Source organism: Lissotriton helveticus, chromosome 3_1, assembly GCF_964261635.1.
Source record: "Lissotriton helveticus chromosome 3_1, aLisHel1.1, whole genome shotgun sequence".
NCBI classification, from domain to species: domain Eukaryota; kingdom Metazoa; phylum Chordata; class Amphibia; order Caudata; family Salamandridae; genus Lissotriton; species Lissotriton helveticus.
The window spans coordinates 717,589,502-717,605,975 of NC_136061.1; positions in this window are offsets into that span (position 1 = coordinate 717,589,502).

A 16,474-nucleotide genomic window follows, 5' to 3' on the forward strand; every position below is an offset into this window, starting at 1 on the left:
CCGATGCTATGACTGAATACCATCCAGGCATCCATCCATTCAAAGTAAACACGGACATCATTCTTCTTAATTTCAACAAATCTATCGCCAACAACATACATTGCCATTTTGTTAACCACCACCCTTGCGTCCGTACTTGCTTTTGAGTTTGGCCCATCAAATCCACCCTTAGACCCATACAGTTTCACACACCCAGCAGGCATCCTTTCTTTCACCTTTCACCTATCCTACAACAACCCATGCATCCTATAAGCCACCTATGCATCCAGGGCCCCCTTCTTTCACCCACACATCCTTGTCTGCCAGTCATATATTGCATGTCACCTGTCCTTCCTCCTTCCATCCTTCTTTCCCTTTTCGTTCATCCCATTCATCAAGGTTGTCTGACTCTTAGACTTCTTCATAAAACTTTTACAGCTGAGTTGAAGTCAGATAGAAGAGGTCATTAGTTACTCAACTCCCACCGCTAATGCTATTGCTAATGCTAATGCTATTGCTAATGCTAAGTAAAGGGTGTCTTCTTCAACCGTTGTTCACAACAACTTAGTCTCTCTCAACAGTACAGTGGACACCCTTGCACAGAGTGTATATTCAATAAGTAAGGCATATAACTTACTGCCGCCCGCCACTGCTGCTGGCTCACCCCCTCCAGCTGCTGCATCTGCTGCTCCCTCATTACTGTATACAAACAATGGTTCTGCTACCTATATCTCAAAAGGATATCAATAATTCAAACTAACCCACCAGCCGGGGGATATTCATTCAATGAAAAAGTAACAACTCAAAATTCTCCCAATTTCACTAAATAACTACAAATTAACAAATCATCTAATTCATGTATATTAAAGGCATAACATGTACACACATATAAAATTATTTTCACAATCAATACAAGAGACACAATACAAATGTAGTGCATAAATGGTTACATACAAAAATCACAAAACAATAAAGTAAACACACAATGATCACAAAGAAAAAGTATTAATTCCATCAACGTCAGGTTCGTCAGTCCTATGTTAAAAGTAGCAGTTGAGTTCCACAATTTTGTGTTTTACACGGACCAAGACATTTGATTTTTCATATACGTCGACGTTTCGACCCCTCAAATGCCATGCGAGATAGTTATTCATCAATATGGGGTCTTCATCAGGACTAGAAAAAGTGTGTGCTGCCTACACAAAAAAAACAAATATATTCATATTAGAATTTGTGGTTAAAGTGATAAGGGAGATAGTGAGAAAACGTTAGTTGCGGAGTCTTAGACTCTCTTTTTGAAAAACCTCACCGTTTGGTTCTGGTTGAGCGCCTTAAACTGCTGTTTAGGTAAAGGAGGGGATCTCATTTGTACACTCCACCTTCAACAATCTTTAGTGTTGAAAAAATAATATATAAGGGAACCTTTGTTAGTGAACCAATATTTGTAAGTTTTCTTAGAATTGTTAGGAGCGCTAGGAAGAACACAAGACTAACCACCAGCGTCACCAAATCAGAAATCCATATATTCATATGAAGACGCAATTCAGGGAAGAACCTCTGTAGCGAAAAGACAATATCAAAAAGGAATACCTAAGTGGACCAATTTGAGGAAAAGACCATTACTCATAACTTAGTATGTTTAGTGTAAAAGATGTCATAAATGTAATGTAATGTAATGTAATGTAATGTAAAAGGAACTTATAAATTAAAGTGTAACCAGATATCAAAATACTAATATCGTTACACCTACTTCAAGTCGCCGCGTTCATGAGTGCCAAAAGATCCCCATCAGGCTTATTAATTAAGTCTTCCCAAACCACCGACCTCGTCAGGGTGTTCACGGTGATCAGATTTACTCGTTCTACCGTAGCCACTGTTAAAGGTAGAACCTTATAAGTTGAAAGAGAATCAAAATCCCTTTCTTTGGAGCACTATTAGGAAGAATACAAATCTGTTACCTACAACGTATATAACATCTTCTCAGAGTGCAAACCTTTACTAGGTGCTCAAAAACATCAGGCGCACACGTGCTGCCTTGATCGCTGTTGAGATAAATGGAAATGCAACCAATTACCGTCAGTAAGCTCCAAATCGGGACTCAGCGGACTACAAAGTAATGACGTTCTTACCTCCAACTTGTGAGCTGCTACGAGAGAAATGGAGGAACTACCTTTCCTGTAGAAACCGGCGTCAAAGTGACAGCCCAATTAGTAGCTTGTAATAAGTGACGTTGGTAACGTACAAGTCACACTTAAGACGTACGCGTAAAAACTCTGATATTAGACGTGCCGTCAAGGAAACCTACCTCGAACGTAATGGCTCATCAGAGACCATTACCATAGTAACAGAGCCTAAATAACAGAGCCTAAACGGGATTACGTTGTGAACCTGGCGGTTATAAAACGAATCCGATTATGGTCAACCTTGATCTAGAATGATTTTTAAGCATTTGTGTACAAATATCCAAGTACAATGAATTTCGGGGTAACTTTGCAGACACGTGCTAGAAAATATATAATTTAAACATAACTCAGATTGAATACAACATACATATTCTACAATTGTTTCATAATATGTACATATCTATTGGTCAATTCAATTGATCCCCGCATTATATATGGGTCCTGCAGTTGTACACCGTACGGTTATAAACAAAGTCAAATCACGTTCAGACAGTGTTCTAAAAACGACTTAGTTATATAAGCATTCCAAGAATTCCTGCATTGCTAAACGAGTACACCCAATATCATTTATGATCTAACAAGTGCTCATACGTTAGAGGTATCACGACTGTGCACAAAACATATTGCACAAAATGTAAAATGTATTCAGTCTAACATTTATATTGGTCAATTCATCTCACATTTCATAGAAGTCATACAAAGCAAGACAACAGTCCAAATTGTATTGCATGATTTCTACCATAAATGTTATACAGACAATTCAGTTATACACCCAGAGTCATTGAAGAATTGTAGATCCTACATAACATTAAAGTTAGCCAGTATTCAGTAACGAAATATATCTAGAGATCTCCTCCTGCTCATTGAGACCCCGGAGTGCTGAGTCAAGAAGATGTATCCATTTGCACTCTCGAAGGTTCATTATAGCTGATATAGAAACCCATCTTGCATCGGGCAAAATTTTTTCTAACACCCACCATCGTAGACTGTTATAGGGACTCCAAGTTGATCTACTAGCGGAGCCCCTTGCACCTTGCATTGAATCCTAGAGCAATGGTGAAGTTCTCTATCCTTTACCTTTTGCCTTGTCTGGCCTACATATACCATTTCGCAAGGGCACTTGATATAAATAACATCAGTAGAATTACAATTCGTATGGTGTTTCAAATGATAGTCTCTGTCCATGAGTAAATTCTTTCTGCTCAACAGCCAGTTCAAAAGCTTTAGAAGTATTACACTTATTATGACCCTGTAAAGGTGGTAACATAAGTTGTGTACGTAAGTCAGGTGGTGATCTCAAATATGAACTTACAACCTAATCTTGTATGTTACGACCCCTCTTAAAAGCAAAAAGAGGTGGATGTTTACTTTCTATATCATCAGTTATTAAATACCAGTTTTTGATAATGATTTTCTTTATGTCATTGCTCCTGTCACTAAAGATTGCGACACAGACAATCCTTTTATTGGTTTTGCTTTTGTTGGAATTAACCTCCAATAGTATTTCCCTGTGACAATACCACACACTTTTTCTAGATTTCGTTAGCAGACTCTGTGGATAGTCACGTTCTATGAGTCTCATAATAAGTGAATCTGATTCACGGAAAAATTCTGACCTACAGGAACAGTTCTTCCGCAATCTGAGGAACTGCCCATAGGGATGATTATCTCTCAAATTGCGGGGATGATGACTGGCGTATTCCAATAGCGTGTTCCGTTCCAGAGGTTTTCTGTATAGTGTTGTATACAACTTGTCCTCATCATGTTTAATAGTTAAAACCAGAAAATCTATTTCATCACAACTGTATTTCATTGTGAATTTAATATCTCTAGATCTACCATTAAGCCAGGTGCAGAAGTCCTCAACAGTCTCAGAATTTCCTGTCCAGACCATGAAAACCTCATCGATATACCTCTTCCACAGTGTGATATTCACTGTGAAAGGGTTATCGATATTGTAGATGTATCTTGCTTCATAGTCATCCAAGTAAAGTTTAGCTATGTCTGGGGCAAACCCGGCACCCATAGCTACTCCCTTGGTCTGATAGTAACATTTCTTCTGGAACACAAATACATTCTTAGTCATAGCTATTTCGAGTAAATTCATGATGAAATCAGTGGGGACAAAGCGTGGTCTGTCTCTACGATCTAAGACTTTGCTAGCTACTTCTAATGCTTCTCTCTGAGGAATGCTCATATATAGAGAGGGTAAATCCATAGTTACTAACAATTGTGTACTTTTGTCAAATGGAAAATCCTCTACCCAATTAATCACTTCCATGGTGTCCCTTATAAATGATCTGGTCCTCGAAACCCAAGGTTGTAAAAAAAATGTCTATATATCGACACAGGGGTTCAAGAATCGAACCACATCTGGACACGAAGGGCCTGCCGGGTGGTTTGTCTTGATTCTTGTGCACCTTTGGCACAGTGTATATGGTAGGGATACGTGTTCCTTTTGGTTCAAGTATCCAAACTCCAAATCACTTGGGTATCCCTCTTCTAAACCTTTTATAGTAAGTTGATGTATGAGTTTAGATATTTGTTTAGTGGGATCACCTGAAATCAGTATGTAATTTTCAGCAATCTGGAGTTGAGACACAATCTCAGACACATACTCATCTATATTCTGGATCACAATAGAACCACCTTCATCAGCTGGCTTGATAACAACCCCATCATTCTGTTTCAGATCCAAAAGGCTTGCCCTTTCCTCTTTGGTGATATTATGCTTTATGTATTTGGCAGCCTTAAACAAACAGCATTATGAGACTCAGAGAACGTTTCTATCAACGGAGTCTGCTAAAGAAATCTAGAAAAAGAGTGTGGTATTGTCACAGGGAAATACTATTGGAGGTTAATTCCAACAAAAACAAAACCTATGAAAGGATTGTCTGTGTCTCAATCTTTAGTGACAGGAACAATGACATAAAGAAAATCATTAACAAAAACTGGTCTTTAATAACTGATGATATAGGAAGTAAAGTAAAGATCCACCTCTTTTTGCTTTTAAGAGGGGTCGTCAAAATAAAGATCAGGTTGTAAGCTCATATTTGAGAGCACCGGCACCACCTGACTTACTGTAACGACCTGATGTTCCCAGGATCGGGGAAAGCACGAATATACGTAGGACAAAAGACAAGGATGAAGGACTTCACCGATTTAATGAGCAAAGGTAAAGAACAAAGCAAGACGTATGCAACACATACTGTACATGAAAATATGAAACACAAACGATACCCAATCACAGCACCTGGAGGATCTCACCGTCCTCCGCATGAACACCGGTCCCGGTGTTCTCCAACGGAGGGCACTGTGCTAAGTAGCGGCCGACAATGCCGCTCGAATGCTGTGAGGGGTGTGCTACTTGGGAAGCAGCTCCTGATCCTTAGCGGGGCTCATAGGTAAGCACTGGGCACTCTACCTTCCGTTCATGTTCATGAGCAGGGAACAGCCGCTCAACCTGCACCACTCTATGAGCTAACTCCCCGTGTTAATTACTGGATCAGTAAGCATCCAACATAGACGCGGCAACCACCTCCGTGGGGTGCGTCTCTGTAACAGTGTCTCTAAACAATGTATTAATATCCAGGAAGAGTGTGTGGGCAGAGAGCAGCCCTCCTCGTGCCCGGTTTCCTTCAGCGGCAACACACCTGGTACGCTGAGACGCGGCAAACACCTCCGCGGTGTGCGTCTCAGCTACAGCGGCTGAAAGGGTCTGCGGTGGGGGCAGAGAACCGCCGTTCAATCCCCCTTGTCCTGTCCTGTAGAGGCTCAAAGCACTCACCGTGCTCTTTCGGGCTTCCTTAGCCGGGTCCGACGGCTGTAGCGCGATGTCGGCAGGGATTCGAAATATCCGACGCTGCGTCCTCGGTGCTACCTGCTTCAGTAGGCGTGTCGGTTCCGCGCTGAATCCGCTCTAGGCATGCTGGTAGTTGTGGTCCCAGCGGCGCAGATCGGTATAGCAGGATCACGCACTCACCGGCAGACTTCCGTAGGTGAGGGCAATCATGACACTTACGTACACAACTTATGTTACCACCTTTACAGGGTCACTATAAGTGTAGTACTTGTAAAGCTGGTGAACTGGCTATAGAGCAGAAAGAATCTACTCATGGACAGAGACGCTATCATTTGAAACACCATAGGAATTGTAATTCTCCTGATGTTATTTATATCATCAAGTGCCCTTGCAAAATGGTATATGTAGGCCAGACAAGACAAAAGGTAAAGCTTAGACTACTCCAGCATTGCTCTAGGATTCGATGCAAGGTACAAGGGGCTCCGCTAGTAGATCACTTTGTGGGTGTTAGAAAAAATTGTGCCCAATGCAAGAGGGGGTTCTATATCAGCTATAGTGAACCTTCGAGAGTGCAAATGGATACATCTTCTTGACTCAGCACTCCGGGGTCTCAATGAGCAGGAGGAGATCTCTAGACGGATCTTGTTACTGAATACTGGCTAACTTTAATGTCAAGCAGGATCTACAATGCTTCAATGACTCTGGGTGTATAACTGAATTGTCTATATCATATTTATGATAGAAATCATGTAATACAATTTGGACTGTTATCTTGCTTTGTACGACTTCTATGAAATGTGACATGAATTGACCAATGTAAATGTTAGACTGAATACATTTTACATTTTGTGCAATATGTGTTGTGCCCAGTCGTGATAGCTCTAATGTATGAGCACTTGTTAGATGATAAATGATATTTGGTGTACTCGTTTAGCAGTGGAGGAATTCTTGGAACGCTTGTATAAATAAGTCGTTTTTAGAACACTGTCTGAACGTGATTTGACTTTGTTTATAACCGTACGGTGTACAACTGCAGGACCCATATATAATGCGGTATCAATTGAATTGACCAATAGATATGCCATACAGAGTACATTTCATATTATGAAACAATTGTAGAATATGTATGTTGTATTTATTCTGAGATATGTTTAAATTATAAATGTTCTAGCACGTGTCTGCCAAGTTACCCCGAAATTCATTGTACTTGGATATTTATACACAAATGCTTAAAATTCATTCTAGATCATGGTTGACCTTAATCGGATTTGTTTTTAACCGCCAGATTCACAACGTAATCCTGTTTAGGCTCTGTTATTTAGGCTCTGTTACTATGGTAATGGTCTCTGATGAGCCATTACGTTCGAAATAGGTTTCCTTGACGACGCGTCTAATATCAGAGTTTTTACGCGTACGTCTTTAGCGTCACGTGTATGTTACCAACGTCACGTATTACAAGCTAATAATTGGGCTGTCACTTTGGATGCCGGTTTCTACAGGACAGGAAGTTCCTCCATTTCTCTCGTAGCAGCTCACAAGTTGGAGGTAAGAACTTCATTACTTTGTACTCCACCTTGTACTCCGCTGAGTCCCGATTTGGAACTTACTGACGGTAATTGGTTGCATTACCATTTATCTTAACAACGATCAAGGCAGCACGTATGCGCCTGATGTTTTTGAGCACCCAGTAAAGGTATGTGCTCTGAGAAGATGCTATATACGTTGTAGGTAGGAGATTTGTATTCTTCCTAATAGTGCTCCAAAGAAAGGGATTTTAATTCTCTTGTAACTAATAAGGTTCTACCTTTAACAGCGGCTACGGTAGAATGAGTAAATCTGATCACTGTGAACACCCTGACGAGGTCGGTGGTTTGGGAAGACTTAATTAATAAGCCTGATGGAGACCTTTTGGCACTCATGAACACAGTGACCTGAAGTAGGTGTAACGATATTAGTATTTTGATATCTGGTTACATTTATGACATCTCTTACACTAAACATACTGTTGTATTCTGCTTTCCTATTACCTTGTCCTTCCTTTGTATCAGTGTCTACTTGTCTATGTGTCATGTCTCTGTGATGTCATACACTGTTCCACCTGTTGATGTTCAATGATATTTGTCAGTTATCTGGAGGCTGATTAGGAAGGTACCTGCTCCCGGTGGGATTTCTTACCAGATTACATTTCTACTTGAATGCTGTACCTGACCATCTAATCACAAGAATAAATATACTACTTGAACATTATAACGAGGAATCTTTCATCTTTATTTTACTGAATGTAACACATACTAAGTTATGAGTAATGGTCTTTTCCTCCAATTGGTCCACTTAGGTATTCCTTTTTGATATTGTCTTTTTGCTACTGAGGTTCTTCCCTGTATTGCGTCTTCATATGAATATATGGATTTCTGATTTGGTGACGCTGCAGGTGAGTCTCGTGTTCTTCCTAGCGCTCCTAACAATTCTAAGAAAACTTATAAATATTGGTTCACTAACAAAGGTTGCTTTATATATTATTTTTTCAACACTAAAGATTGTTGAAGGTGGAGTGTACACACGAGATCCCCTCCTTTCCCAAAACAGCATTTTAAGGCGCTCAACCAGAACTAAACAGTGAGCTTTTTCAAATAGAGAGTCTAAGACTCCGCAACTAACGTTTTCTCACTATCTCCCTTATCACTTTAACCAAAAATTCTAATATGAATATATATATATATTTTTTTGTGTAGGCAGCACACACTTTTTCTAGTCCTGATGAAGACCCCATATTGATGAATAACCATCTCGCATGGCATTTGAGGGGTCGAAACGTCGACGTATATGAAAAATCAAATGTCTTGGTCCATGTAAAACACAAAATTGTGGAACTCAACTGCTACTTTTATTATAGGACTGTCTCATATGAAACTTGATGTTGATGGAACGAATAATTTTTATATGTGATCATTGTGTGTTTACTTTATTGTTTTGTGATTTTTATATGTAACCTAACCATTTATGCACTGTATTTGTATTGTGTCTCTTGTGTTGATTGTGAAAATAATTTTATATGTGTGTACATGTTCTGCCTGTAATATACATAATTACAGGATTTGTTAATTTGTAGTTATTTTTTTAAATTGGGAGAATTTTGAGTTGTTACTTTTTCACTGAATGAATATCCCCCGGCTGGTGGGTTAGGTTGAATTATTGATATCCTTTTGAGATATAGGTAGCAGAACCATTGTTCGTATACTGCAACTATCCCCAGGTTCTGTACAGTACTGGGTAACCCCATTAATATTAATAGGGCTCCCTCATTACTGGCATCGCCTTCGCTGCTGGCCCCAGCACTGGTGGTCGGTTCACCTAGAAAAAACATTGCACATATTTTAAATACCATGTACGCCCCCCCCCATTTTTTAATTCACTAGCAAGATTGAAAATACAATACATACATACACCACACACATGACTAGTACAAATCGGGTACTAGAGTAGACAGTATGTCCTATCCTATCAAAAATAACAAAATATCTGGTTGGGTATTTTGTTGGTGGCGATTTTCGAAAAACCTCTCAGGAAGACGACCACCTAAAGGACTGGACTCAGTGGCTAGAGCTATTGGTAAATCTGAGTTTTTAAAAAGAAAAAGAGTGGCCAACTGGGCGGACAATTGGACAGGAGGTCTCTTGAGTACTCTATCTTGGTTAGAAAATATAATGGTGCCCACCTCCTCCTCAAACTTTCTTCCAGTCATGGTGCACGGTAATTAGCTGTTCACAATTAACTGCTGCTAATGATAGTACTAGGCCTACACAAGAGAAAGTAAAATACACCACTTTGGGGTGTACAACGTGACCATCATTTTATGTACTGATTGAGCATGAGAAAGAAAGTAAAAGAAAGCCTTCTAATCTCAACAAACATGCATAGAATAGAAATAGGAAACGGAAATAATAGTTTGAAAAAAAATAAGGTGCAGTAAAGATAGGGAAATATATATTAAGATTAACAACAGGCGGACATACTGGGGCCAGCAGAGCCATCTGCAGAGGAGCGATCCTGGGAGGCGCTTCCAGCTCCTGCCTCGACAGACCCAGCCTTCTTCTTGCCCATGTAAGACATAATTAAAGAAACAAAAATTGATTGGTGTGAAATAAATATTAAGAAAACGCTCCAAAATAATTTTATGACAGGAAATGGCAATTGAAATTTACCTATCTAATCGGATCGACTATTAATAGACTAGTATCGCGGTCGAGGGCCATCCTATCTTTATTATTTCCCAGATCCATTCTGATTCCAGAATCGTAAATCTAAGTACCACCTAGCCCGCCTATTCCAAAGACTTTGGAATGAATTGCCAATAAGTTATATTCTAAGTTCCAATCTCATTTGCAATCATTAACCCCCTTGGATGGGCCAATTCACCAAGTCTGCATTAAAGTAACTAACTAACTACCTACCACTATCTTAGTGACAGGATAAAGGTAAGGAGTCTCTTTAGTATGCATTACCTAACTTAGGTTCTCTAACCTCTCTTACATAATCAGCCCAAGCAAGCGCAAAGTTGCAAACAAGTAAGATTAGTGGTGCCGAGCACCTGCCTAGAAGAATAACAATCACATAATATAAGACTTTTAAACATAACTTACCTGCATGTAAGCAGCAGCAGCATTCTTGCCATTTAGGAAAAAAACAATTATTGTAATAACACAGAACAAAATGCACAATAGTAATAAAATGAGCTACTCACCAAGCCCCACGACCTCAACACCTAGCAGGTTCAGCAGGATGTTTGCCACCAGTGCGTCAATTGTTTATGGTTGCGCCAGACCTCAGAGCTGCGAAACACTGCCTGGCGCACCCTCGCCCAGCGGCGGTGATGCTCCTGGATCCCGTACCCAGAACCAGGCCTGCCACCTGCTGCCAGGGTTAAGGCGAGGTGGGGCTGCACACAAAAAACTTAGTGCAGCCACTTCCACCTAAGAAAATAAGGCCCGGGGCTGCACCCCTTCGGGGCGTCGTCTTCCGCAAGGAAGGCGGCTCCCCTTGTTTTCCAGGGAACTGGAGGAAGCACTCTTCGTAGTCTTGGCCATGGTTCTGGGGACGGGGTCGGAAAAGAAAATGTAGGAGTCAAAAATTAAGTCGGGAGAAAAAGAAGGGCAGTAATAAAAAAAAAAAAAGCAGGTAATAGAAAAACAGCACAAACCGCAGTAAAACACACGAAAAGTAGAAAAAACCCTAAAAATATACACTTGGGAAGTGTTAGAACTGGGGGTCTCTAGTTGGCTGAGGAAGGTAACTTAGTCCAAATAGGACCGTTGCTTCTAAGTCAGGGAAAGAAGGACACCTTCTCAGATAGCCCCTGCTCACCCCTCTTTGTCGCTTAGCACGAGCAGCCAGGCTTATCTCCAATGCAAATGTGTAAAGTATTTGCAACCACGCTCTCAGTAACCCAGTGATAACTCCACACGAGTTTCTTAAAAAACAATAATATGTTTATAATAAAGATATATGATGAGACCACATAATAAAAATCCAACATATGCTTATTTTTAATATTTCACCTTGCCGGTTATTAGGCCGGGAAGCCCTTGTAGGTTCTTGCAGTATTAATGAGCAATCCTCTATGATCCAATGCAGTCCTAATGCAATGCTATGCAGTTCGTAAAGCAAGAATCAGGCACTTTGTAATGCAAATATAATGCAGTTCGTAATGCCTAAATAATTCAATTCATAATGCAACTCGTAATGCAACAATCAGCCAGTTCGTAATGCAAAAATAATGTACTCCGGCACAGATCGCGGTGCTCTGGATGGCCTCTATGCCATTCTTACTGACTCGCGGTCAGCCACTGAAAAAATATACCCCCAACACAGTTATGATGGAAAACAAAGTGCAGCTCCACACTCCGGCCCCAGTACTGCCACTTCTCAGCAAGTACGGGCCGCGATATGGACTTGAGCGCAGGCTCATCCTGCAAAGATGGGAAAGGCTGAGAGCGTTTCTATTGTAGCCCACACCCCACCCCAGGCGGTGACACACGCACGCACGCTGAGCGTTACCTGGGTGGTATGATCTCACTCTCCTCTCCTGTCCTCGTGGCTTGGGCCTCCGATGCGACTTCGTTGATCTTGGGCAGTGAAACTTGGACCCCGACGGTGATGGTTCGAGGGCTCTCCGCAGCACTTCTGGTCCGCTGTCGATCGAAGCAGAGAACAAGGCTGCTCCAGAACACACAGTCACTGGGCAATTTCTTACGAAAGTCTCAGGCTGCAACAGGGCACACACACACAGCGTCGCTGGGACCCACTTGAGACTGGGTGCACACGATCACAGGGCAATCCTCATGAAGGTCTCAGGCAGCATGAAGCACATGCACACAGCGCCACTGAGACTCACTTGGACTCCGGGTGCACACGATCATAGGGTAATCCTCACGAAGGTCTCAGGCTGCACGAAGCACATCCACACAGCGTCGCTGAGACTCGCTTGGACTCCGGATGCAAATGATCACAGGGCAATCTTCAAGAAGATCTCAGGCTGCACGAAGCACACATGGGCGCTGAGATTCTCTTGGACTTTGGGTGCACACGATCACAGGGCAATCCTCACGAAGGTTTCAGGCTGCTTGAAGCACACAAACACAGAATCGCTGAGACTCTCTTGGAATCCGGGTGCGTACGATCAAGGGGCAGTTCTTACGAAGGTCTCAGGATGCAAAAAGCACATGCACACAGCATTGCTGAGACACACTTGGAAACGTTTATGTTCCTGAGTTTCCATAACAGGGAGCCAGCTCTCCTCGGGCCCTTGGGGACAAGTTACTTCAGGACACAGCACACAGCAAAGTCCTTTCAAGCAGGGGGACACAGCACACAGCAAAGTCCCTTAGCTTCTCCTTACTTAAATCAGAAAACTGCAGGCCAGCCCCAGAACACACAGAAAGGGTCGGTCCTTCTCTTCAGTCTCTTCAGCTGTTCTTCCTTGGCAGAGGTCCCTCTTGACAACGAAGTAGTTTCAATCCTTTTCAGTCTTGATCATTCCAAAGTCCAGGGGTTTCAGCTCTCATAGTTATACCTCTAAATGTCTTTGAAGTCTTTGTGTTCAAGGAGGCACTGACCCCTGTCCAAACCGGTTCTGGGTGTCTCCCTGCCAGTGACACCTTATTCCTTTGATAGTGGGGGTCTGGATCCTCAATCACTCAGCAGGAGATGAGCCATTGTTTTATGGCAGTATCCCAGGCCACTTCACCTCCAGGGGCTACTCTTCCCCCCTACACTCCAGATGCAGGCCAGCCTGTTGCTGTCTCACCTCCTCCCCTGGGTCAAGACATTCCCCAGAGCCTATCACATTCAAATCCAGACAGTCAATCCAGACACAGGCAGAAACACACAGAATTGTTAGAACAAAGAAACCAGCCACTTCTAAAAGCGCGGTTTCTAAACACACAATGCAAGAACCACCTTCACAAAAAGATGTGTTATTAAATTGTGAGTTCAGGCACACTAAACTTCACCTCTCCATCTTAAGCCTGTGGGAAGATAGGCTGGAAACATGTTACACAGCCTTCCCCATTTTGTCCTATGGGCAAGATGGCCTTGTAACAGTGAAAAACGAAATGGAGACTATTTCACTGTCAGGACATGGTACACACCTCAGTACATGTCCTACCTTTCACAAACACTGCACCCTGTCCAAAGGGGCACATTGTGCCTACCATAGGGGTGTCTGATGTGCATAAAAAGGGAAGTGTAAGGCCTGGCAAGTGGGTGCACTTGATAGGAAACAAGGCAGTTTAACAAATTGCGTGCAGGCACTGCAGTGGCAGGCCTGAGTTCACTGTTTAGGGCTACTTGTGTGGGTGGCACAATTAGTGCTGCAGGCCCACTAGTGCAAAAACAATTGATGGACAGAATCCAGAACAGTGTCATACATTCATCCCAGTACAGAGATCTGGGCCTAAATCCATTGTTTTTTTGCTTGCCATGCCATTCCAGTTTGGACCCAGCCATATACAAATCAGTCTTGACCCTGCACCCAATGGGAACAGTCCAGCCCGAACTGCCAGGCCAGGTCCTCCCTGGACAGGCCCACTAGAAGCATTTGCATTACCAGCCCTGGCACACATAGTGCACTTTACTAGGGACTTTTACTAGTAAGGCAAACATACCAATCATGGAGAACCAAATACCATAACACTTTATACAGAGAGCACTTGCCCTTTGACACTGATCAGCAGTGGCAAAGTGCCCAAAGCATCTAAGCCAGTCAAACACAATCCATCACAGCATCAAAAATAGAGGAGGTAGAGGCAGAAAGTCAGGGGTAATGATGCCAAGAAATGCAGGTCTAACACGTGCCCCCTCCAGCTGAAAAGTGGGGAGAACTACCCAACCTCGTGGGAGTTCTCATCACTAAGGCAGAAAAATCTGGACAGACCATCGTCATTGGCGTGTTCTATGGGAAACAGCCATCACAACGCGGGCATAACAACGCAATACCATTACAACTAAACTTTTACAACGCAAGATCCATTACAATGCATGCTATTAAAACGCATGCCATTACAACGTAAGTATGGGTAAGTATTTAATTTAATAATTATTAATTTAATTTTAATTTAATTTACTTAAATTAATTGTATTATTTTAATTTAATTTTAATTTAATTTAATATATTTTAATTTAGTTTGATTTAATTTAAATGTAATTTATTTTAATTAAACCCCTACACTATCCAACACTAACCCTACTATTACACCCTCTGCAGTTAGAATAGTAATTGTAACCTCTACACTATCCAACACTTACCCTACTATTACACCCCCTGGAGTTAGAATAGTAAATTTAACCCCTACACTATCCAAAACTTACCCTACTATTACACCCCCTGGAGTTAGAATAGTAATTTTAACCCCTACACTATCTAACACTTACCCTACTATTACACCCCCTGGAGTTAGAATAGTAATTGTAACCTCTACACTATCCAACATTTACACTACTATTACATTCCCATTAAGTAAAATTAAAAAATACTTACCCATACTTAAGTTGTAATGGCATGCGTTGTAATAGCATCTGCGTTGTAATGGCATGCGTTATAATAGCATGCATTGTAATACCTTGCGTTGTAAAAGTTTTGTTGTAATGGTATACCTTGTGAATGTATGTGTTGTAACGTCATACATCCGTGTTCTACACCAGGTCGGCATTCCACCGTGAAGTCCATTCCCTGTAGGAAGATGGACCACCTCAACAGTTTTGGGTTCTCACACCTCATCTGCATCAATCATCTGAGGGGCCTGTGGTCGGTCTGAACCAGGAAGTGAGTCCCAAACAAGTAGGGCCTCAGCTTCTTCAGGAGCCCAGACCACAGCAAAAGCTTCCCTTTCAATTGCACTCCACCTCTTTTCTCTGGGTAGTAGCCTCCTGCTAATGAAAGCTGCGGGTTGGTCCAAGCCCTCGTCGTTCATTTGTTCGAGTACCGCTCCCACACCATGCTATGATGGCAGGCATCAGTCCAGATCACCTTCTTGGGCTGTTTCTTTGAAGTCCGTTCTGTCAAGGGGGCAACAATGGTGCCGTACCCATTCACAACCCGTCTGTAATACCCAGTGAGTCCTAAAAAGGCCCTCACTCCTGTCTGGGTCTTGGGGGGGTACCCAAGGCAGAATGACATCAATTTTTGCTTGTAGGGGCGCCACCTGGCCGCTCCCTAACTGGTGTACTAACTACACCAGAGAACCCTGCCCTATCTGGCACTTACTTGCCTTGATAGTTAGGCCTGCCCTCTGCAAGGCCTTCAACACTTCACAGAGGTGTCGCAAATGTTCCTCCCAACTGGAGCTGAAGTCAGCAATGTCGTCCAGGTAGGCGAGATGAATTCCTCCAGCCCACTCAGCACCTGGTTAACCAATCTCCGGAAGGTGGCAGGGGCGTTCTTCAACCCAAAGGGCATATCCCTGAACTGGTAGTGCCCTTCTGGCGTTGAGAACGATGACCTCTCTTTGGTCCCCTTGGTCAAGGCAATATGCCAGTACCCAGACGTCAAGTCAAATGTACTGAGGTACTGGGCAGCTCCCATCTGATCCACAAGCTCATCAGCTCTGGGGATGGGGTGAGTGTCAGTCTTAGTGACCGCATTGAGCCCACGGTAATCCGCACAGAGCCGGAGTTCTGGGGTGGGACCAGGCACAGCAGCTTTTGGCACAAGGGCCACTGGCCTAGCCCAAGGGCTGCTGGATGGCTCAATCACCCCTAGCGCCAGCATCTTGGAGACCTCCTCCTTGATGCTGGCCCTGACCTTATAAGCTACCCTGTAAAATGTTTGTTTTACAGGCAGACTGTCTCCAGTGTCCACATCATAACGCACCAATGGGTCATGAAAAACAGGGAGGCGAACTGACCCAATACCTGGCGACCGTCCCTCTGCTGTTCTGGGGTCAGGGTAGGCAAGAGGTTCACCCCATCCACTGGCCCATCTTTCTCTTTGGCTGACAGGAGGTCAGGAAGAGGT